The sequence below is a fragment of the Homalodisca vitripennis genome, chromosome 3 (genome assembly GCF_021130785.1).
Source record: "Homalodisca vitripennis isolate AUS2020 chromosome 3, UT_GWSS_2.1, whole genome shotgun sequence".
NCBI lineage: Eukaryota > Metazoa > Arthropoda > Insecta > Hemiptera > Cicadellidae > Homalodisca > Homalodisca vitripennis.
This window is the reverse complement of record NC_060209.1, coordinates 209544098-209552470: the sequence shown is the minus strand read 5'-3', so window position 1 is coordinate 209552470 and position 8373 is coordinate 209544098. Positions and strand designations below refer to the sequence as shown.

At 40.7% G+C, this 8373-nt stretch overlaps 1 protein-coding gene across 1 annotated transcript in view; it reads left to right on the top strand.

Annotated features, from left to right (window-relative positions):
* The first annotated feature begins 6998 nt into the window (after positions 1-6998).
* LOC124358594 (fat-like cadherin-related tumor suppressor homolog) overlaps positions 6999-8373 on the top strand; it is a 798539-nt gene continuing 797164 nt past the window's right edge. Inside the window, exon 1 of the mRNA XM_046810900.1 lies at positions 6999-7142. The gene's annotated coding sequence lies outside the window, so the exon portion shown is untranslated. The remainder of the gene's footprint in view (positions 7143-8373) is intronic.

Below are 8373 nucleotides of genomic sequence, written 5' to 3'. Positions count from 1 at the left end.
GGCGATTTCTCGTCTATGGTTTCTCTATAGCAACTACATCTTATACTTTAAACACCGTTTTGGAATCCTGTGAGTCATTTTTGGTTTAGATGTTACGGGAGTTTGTCTATGACTATTGTGTGTTTTAAACACGATTTTAATGTTGTACATTTTACATACTCCTTTTAATTTTTTCCGATGATCCCGGTAAATAAGGGGTTGACGTAAACGCAGATTTATCTCTTCTGGGGATTCTACGAGTACACATTGTAGAAATATTCACTGCGCGAATTTGAAATCTCCAAATATTTGTAAAATACCATAAATGTTGAGCTTGACTTTGCACCGATACAAACAGGAGAAATTCTAATGTTTTCTGTAAATATTTTATTTTACTTTCAGTATGTTTGTTTGTTAATAAGCAAAAAGATTAATAAATTTCGTTCATTAAGCATTGTAAAAACATTCTATGGGGGCTAGAAAACAAGCTTATAACAAATCTAAAACGAAACACTAATTACCTCAAATCTACCACTGATCAACACCCTGTATCAACAGTCAAGTGTAGTGTCAATATTTAACATCTCTATCAACTTTACACATAAAGTTACTTAGCTAAATCTGAACTTAACGTTTGAAATTGATCGAGGTACAAGAAATGATGGTGTAGAAATAAATGTCCATCTTCATATCACTAATTTTAACATGCAGTTTTATCGAAAGAAAGTGATCGTTTTGGTATAGTGCAAATTCTAATATTTCCATTATTATTTAGACATTATATTTGGGGAAACGATAAAGGGAGGGAGGTGTTCAAGATGTTTTATCAATATTATAAACCAGATGCAATGGCAATATCTAACAAACTAGGACTTGGGGGCGGGTGTGAATCGGATGAAATCCATCCACGCCGAGGGGCATGTAATAAGTCTGAATAAATTAGACAGACCTAATTATAAGTAAAACATTTAACTGCTATGTTTGAAGCACGTTGTATTGCCATTATACAAATAGTTTATTCATTTAATTTCTAGGACTCAATCCCGGAGAGGTTCAATCCCCTATACAGCTATAAAGTTACGCCACCAAATACGCAAGAAAATATGTTTTTTCGTTTCTTAAGCTACCTTGACTTCTTTATATGTACGTATACACCAATTTTATGCGGTCTATATTTTCATCATTACTATGTTTCTTGAAGCCGTAAAAAATTAACACAACTATAAACAAATAAAAATTAGATGTTATTTAAATTGCATATGAAGTTTGCGAAATAATATGAGACGTGAGTGGCAAATTACTTTTCAAAGTAAACGCAAAGATACAACTAGAATTGGCGACATAACTTGAATGACGTGTAAAATTAACTTTTTAGTTTTCATTATTATAAAACCAGTAAGTTGATACGAAACAGAGCCGCAGCTACATATTTCACCAGGGGGGGGGCAAGTCCTGAAATCGCCACCCTCTCCCACCAATCATGTGCTTCCAAATCAATTTAATTAATAATAATCTAGGAGTAGGCTAATTAACAATATTTATTACATTTTGTACCAATTATATATAGAACCGAACTGTAAAGCTTATTTATTAGAAAGATCAGTACAAACTTTTTATATCTGCAGTTAAATTACGTACATTTTAAAATGTTCTAAACGGCCATTATTTGAGAGTGGTGCTCACAGTCACGGACAAACTGAAGGTGGACGCACACAGGATAATCAACACGGCAAAACCAAGTGTAACCTATTTCCAACCGTACTCATCCTGTTACTGGACAAAAGTGTAACCTATCTCCAACCGTAATCATCCTGTCACTGGAAGCATGTGTCACCAATCTCCAACCGTACTCATTCTGTTACAGGACAAAAGTGTAACCTATCTCCAACCGTACTCACACTGTCACTGGAAGAAAGTGTAAATTTATCTCCAACCGTACTCATCCTGGCACTGGAAGAAAGTGTAAATTTATCTCCAACCGTACTCATCCTGACACTGGCCAGAAAGTGTAAATTTATATCCAACCGTACTCATCCTTACACTAGAAGAAAGTGTAAATTTCTCTCCAACCGTACTCATCCTGTCACTGGAAAAATGTGTAAACTATCTCCAACCGTACTCATCCTGTCACTGGAAGAAAGTGAAAATTTATCTCCAACCGTACTCATCCTGACACTGGAAGAAAGTGTAACCTATCTCCAACCGTACTCATCCTGTCACTGGAAGCATGTGTCACTTATCTCCAACCGTATTCATTCTGTCACTGGAAGAAAGTGTAACCTATATCCAACCGTACTCATCCTGACACTGGAAGCATGTGTCACTTATCTCCAACCGTACTCATCTTGTCACTAAAAGAAAGTGTAACCTATCTCTAACTGTACTCATCCTGTCACTGGAAGAAAGTAAAAATTTATCTCCAACCGTACTCATCCTGACACTGGAAGTATGTGTCACTTATCTCCAACCGTACTCATTCTGTCACTGGAAGAAAGTGTAACCTATATCCAACCGTACTCATCCTGACACTAGAAGAAAGTGTAAATTTATCTCCAACCGTACTCATCCTGACACTGGCAGAAAGTGTAAATTTATATCCAACAGTACTCATCCTGACACCAGAAGAAAGTGTAAATTTCTCTCCAACCGTACTCATCCTGCGACTGGAAAAAAGTGTAACCTATCTCCAACCGTACTCATCCTGTCACTGGAAAAATGTGTAAACTATCTCCAACCGTACTCATCCTGTCACTGGAAGAAAGTAAAAATTTATCTCCAACCGTACTCATCCTGACACTGGAAGTATGTGTCACTTATATCCAACCGTACTCATCTTGTCACTAAAAGAAAGTGTAACCTATCTCCAACTGTACTCATCCTGTCACTGGAAGCATGTGTCACTTATCTCCAACCGTATTCATTCCGTCACTGGAAGAAAGTGTAACCTATATCCAACCGTACTCATCCTGACACTAGAAGAAAGTGTAAATTTCTCTACAACCGTACTCATCCTGGCATTGGAAGAAAGTGTAAATTTATCTCCAACCGTACTCATCCTGACACTGGCAGAAAGTGTAAATTTATATCCAACCGTACTAATCCTGTCACTGGAAAAAAGTGTAACCTATCTCCAACCGTACTCATCCTGTCACTGGAAGAAAGTAAAAATTTATCTCCATCCGTACTCATCCTGACAGTGGAAGCATGTGTCACTTATCTCCAACCGTACTCATCCTATAGCTGTGCTCGTAGGGCCGAAATAAAATCCATATAGCTGCTTCTCTGACATACTTATTTTACCCCGTATAACCAGAATGGTTACACTAGCAAAAGGCCCCCCTGCGACCCTCTAGCAGCGGCTCTGACCCACAGTTACTTTGCCTTGTAGAACCTCAATGGTTACGCTAGCAAATGACCCCCCTGCCACCCTTTAGCTGCGGCTTTGACATACACTTATGTTGCCCTGTATAACAAGAAAAGTTACGCTAAAAAAAGGCCCCCCTGCCTCCCTCTAGCTGCGGCTCTGACATACGCTTACTTTGCCTCGTGTACCTCAATGGTTACGCTAGCAAATGACCCCCTGCCACCTTCTAGCTGCGGCTTTGACATACACTTATGTTGCCCCGTATAACAAGAAAGGTTACGCTAACAAAAGGCCCCCTGCCTCCCTCTAGCTGCGGCTCTGACATACGCTTACTTTTCCTCGTATAACCTCAATGGTTACGCTAGCAAATGCCCCCTGCCACCCTTTAGTTGCGGCTTTGACATACACTTATGTTACCCCGTATAACCAGAATGGTTACGCTTGCAAAAGGCCCCCCTGCCACCCTCTAGCTGCGGCTCTGACATACACTTACTTTTCCTAGTATAACCTCAATGGTTACGTTAACAAAAGGCCCTCTGCCACCCTCTAGCTGCTGCTCTGACACACAGTTACTTTGCCTCGTGTACCTCAATGGTTACGCTAGCAAATGACCCCCTACCACCCTCTAGCTGCTGCTCTGACACACAGTTACTTTGCCTCGTGTACCTCAATGGTTACGCTTGCAAAAGGGCCCCCTGCCACCCTCTAGCTGCGGCTCTGACACACAGTTACTTTGCCTTGTGTACCTCAATGGTTACGCTAGAAAATGACCCCCGGCCACCCTCTAGCTACGGCTCTGACATACACTTATTTTACCCCGTATAACCAGAATGGTTACGCTAGCAAAAAGCCCCCCTGCCACCCTCTAGCTGCGGCTCTGACACACAGTTACTTTGCCTTGTGTACCTCAATGGTTACGCTAGAAAATGACCCCCGGCCACCCTCTAGCTGCGGCTCTGACATACACTTACTTTTCCTAGTATAACCTCAATGGTTACGTTAACAAAAGGCCCCCCTGCTACCCTCTAGCTGCGGCTCTGACACACAGTTCCTTGCCTCGTATAACCTCAATGGTTACGTTAGCAAATGACCCTCTGCCACCCTCTAGCTGCTGCTCTGACACACAGTTACTTTGCCTCGTATAACCTCAATGGTTACGCTAGCAAATGACCCTCTGCCACCCTCTAGCTGCGGCTCTGACATACACTTACTTTTCCTCGTATAACCTCAATGGTTACGTTATCAAAAGGCCCCCCTGCCATCCTTTAGCTGCGGCTCTGACACACAGTTACTTTGCCTCGTATAACCTCAATGGTTACGCTAAAAAATGACCCTCTGCCACCCTCTAGCTGCTGCTCTGACACACAGTTACTTTGCCTCGTGTACCTCAATGGTTACGCTAGCAAATGACCCCCTACCACCCTCTAGCTGCGGCTCTGACATACACTTACTTTGCCTCGTAACCTCAATGGTTACGCTAGCAAATGACCCCCTGCCACCCTCTAGCTACGGCTCTGACATACACTTATTTTACCCCGTATAACCAGAATGGTTACGCTAGCAAAAAGCCCCCCTGCCACCCTCTAGCTGCGGCTCTGACACACAGTTCCTTTGCCTCGTGTACCTCAATAGTTACGGTAGCAAATGACCCCCCGCCACCCTCTAGCTGCGGCTCTGACACACAGTTACATTGCCTCGTATAACCTCAATGGTTACGCTAGCAAATGACCCTCTGCCAACCTCTAGCTGCTGCTCTGACACACAGTTACTTTGCCTCGTGTACCTCAATGGTTAACCTTGCAAAAGGGCCCCCTGCCACCCTCTAGCTGCGGCTCTGACACATAGTTACTTTGCCTTGTGTACCTCAATGGTTACGCTAGAAAATGACCCCCGGCCACCCTCTAGCTACGGCTCTGAGATACACTTATTTTGCCCCGTATAACCAAAATGGTTACGCTAGCAAAAAGCCCCCCTGCCACCCTCTAGCTGCGGCTCTGACACACAGTTACTTTGCCTTGTGTACCTCAATGGTTACGCTAGAATATGACCCCCGGCCACCCGCTAGCTGCGGCTCTGACATACACTTATTTTGCCCCGTAAAACCAGAATGGTTACGCTAGCAAAAAGCCCCCCTGCCACCCTCTAGCTGCGGCTCTGACACACAGTTACTTTGCCTTGTTTACCTCAATGGTTACGCTAGAAAATGACCCCCGGCCACCCTCTAGCTGCGGCTCTGACATACACTTATTTTGCCCCGTATAACCAGAATGGTTACGCTAGCAAAAAGCCCCCCTGCGACCCTCTAGCTGCGGCTCTGACATACACTTACTTTGCCCCGTATAACCAGAATGGTTACGCTAGCAATTTCTTCATGTCTTCACAAGATTAGAAACTTTAGAGTCTAATATCACCCCGCCATCCGATATAGTAAGTGTGTTTTATCTGTGTTTATTCAGATATAAACACAAATATAACGTAAACATAAATTGTAATATACATGTGTGTTTAAATAGTTTTCAAATGGCCTGAAAGCTAATTTATCATTTCTAATTATGTAACTAACATCTATCGTAGTGTGTGATAAGGTTTTTATTTCCTCTCATATTCATATTCACTATTATTTGACGTGTAATGTACATTAATGTGTTTTATTACTGTCACCAGAAACGTGGAATTACAAATAAATGAAAGCAAAATATAAAAATATTTTTGTAATTAAAACTCGTTATTCTTTAATACAGTTAATTTCAAGATTTCAGAATGAGGTTTATTTACCGTATAACCCCCCCCCCCTTATATACTCATTGTGTTCGTCCCTGGTACATTTGGACATGTCGGTTTCTAGGGCACAAAACCTCTAGAATATTTGTGTACTTTACCAGAACCAGGGAGAGACAAATCTGTTGCCGCAGTGTACACACATGTTATTTATCGTATAACCCACCCCCCTATATACTCATTGTGTTCGTCCCTGGTACATTTGGAAATGTCGGTTTTAGGGAACAAAACCTCTAGAATATTTGTGTACTTTACCAGAACCAGGGAGAGACAAATCTGTTGCCGCAGTGTACCCACATGTTGTTTAGCGTATAACCCCCCTCACCCCTATATACTCATTGTGTTCGTCCCTGGTACATTTGGAAATGTCGGTTTTAGGGAACAAAACCTCTAGAATATTTGTGTACTTTACCAGAACCAGGGAGAGACAAATCTGTTGCCGCAGTGTACCCACATGTTGTTTAGCGTATAACCCCCCTCACCCTTATATACTCATTGTGTTCGTCCCTGGTACATTTGGACATGTCGGTTTCTAGGGAACAAAACCTCTAGAATATTTGTGTACTTTACCAGAACCAGGGAGAGACAAATTTGTTACCGCAGTGTACGCACATGGTATTATACAATTTTCATCGGTTCTCGTTGAGTACGTGAGTCAACAAGAAAACTTGGCACTTGCCATGTAACTTGTTCCGGAATGCAACTGATGAACAGATCTACTGTGACGTACACTCACGTACGATAATCCGAGTGTCGGGCACGCTGTGACTGTGAACCGGCCTTTGCGCATGTGGTGGGGGAACCTCCCCTCACGCCCCTCCTCCATCAACAGCTGTTGTGTTCTGCCGCTACGCGCCGACCCTCAGTTCGTGCCGTGCCGCGCTCCGTAGTAACACGTGTTGTCGCCGCTACACGACGTGTCGTGTGTTTCTGTGAAGTGTCTGTGGAACACCTCAATCGTTACAACACGCTTTGGATTACTCACCCATTCGGATTATCATGTAAAATATTTATATAACAGGTCTGTACACATTTACAGTTGACAAAGTTATGTTGAATGTTTGGTGAGAGCATCAGGCAACCTTTCACTTCCAGCCCGAGCAGGTCTCTGCTCCGTCGTGGGCAAAACTCGTTTGTCGGTCGTGGGGCGATCGTGTCTTCGATTTGGATCTCAGAATCCCTTTCTCTCTTTGTCATTGTGTTTCTTTTATGTTGATATTTAATTTTCTATTATTTAATAACTTTCATTATAATGATCACGTATGGTTACTGGTATAGTTAGAATGCAAAAATAACCATTTATTTACTTTCGATATTGTTCAACAGAAATGTCTTACCTGTAATAAAAATTAACATTTCTTCCTTTACGATGAGTGGTAGTTAACTCGATTAGACATAAATATTACAGTAAGGTTTCCATTGCATAAACGGAATAATAACATTTCGTAACTCATCACATGCGGTGATATACTGCCTGACGAACATGTTTCGTGATTGGGGATCCTGATCGTGATAGTTGCTGTACGAACATTAGACATGGTTTCTAACTTTACTAGAAATAATCATGCATTGTTAATTTAATTTATATATTAACGACGTTTGTCTAATCATTATATTAATGATTTGATACATATTAATGTACTTCATATATTTAGAATACATATCTTACAAATATTATATTATAGTCTATATTCTTATTGTATTGACACCTTTTATCATTATTTGATGATACAATCTATATTACAATATAACGCTTGTAACAAATAATTTTACTATTCGCCTCTCTTATAATATTTTGTCATACCGGGCTCAAAATCTAGTAATAAATGTCTTAAAATCTATTAATGATCATTAAAAGTTTACTTGGTGACCTGTGGTTATGTGACCCATCGTATTCCTTTTAGCAAATAAGGCAGTAATGGAGAAATGTACATTTAAACCCGAAAAAATGAACATTAATTTGACCTACTGTTTTCTGTGTTCCGTTAACTTTGTTACATAAATAATTATCCCATATTGAGATTTGTGTCTACGCGTTTCTTAATAGCAGAAACGAATCAGGAAAGAATTAGTTCAATTTCCTAAATCAATTTTTTTCGAAGTAATTGAATCTAAAATTAAATAAGGGAAAGAAGAATTAGTTATATACAAATTAGATGCTATATTAATTTATTTCTATTCATAAATGATGAAACGTCCAGAAAAATGTGAGTGGAATTTAATGATTGAATCTTATAACGATATTTCCCAAG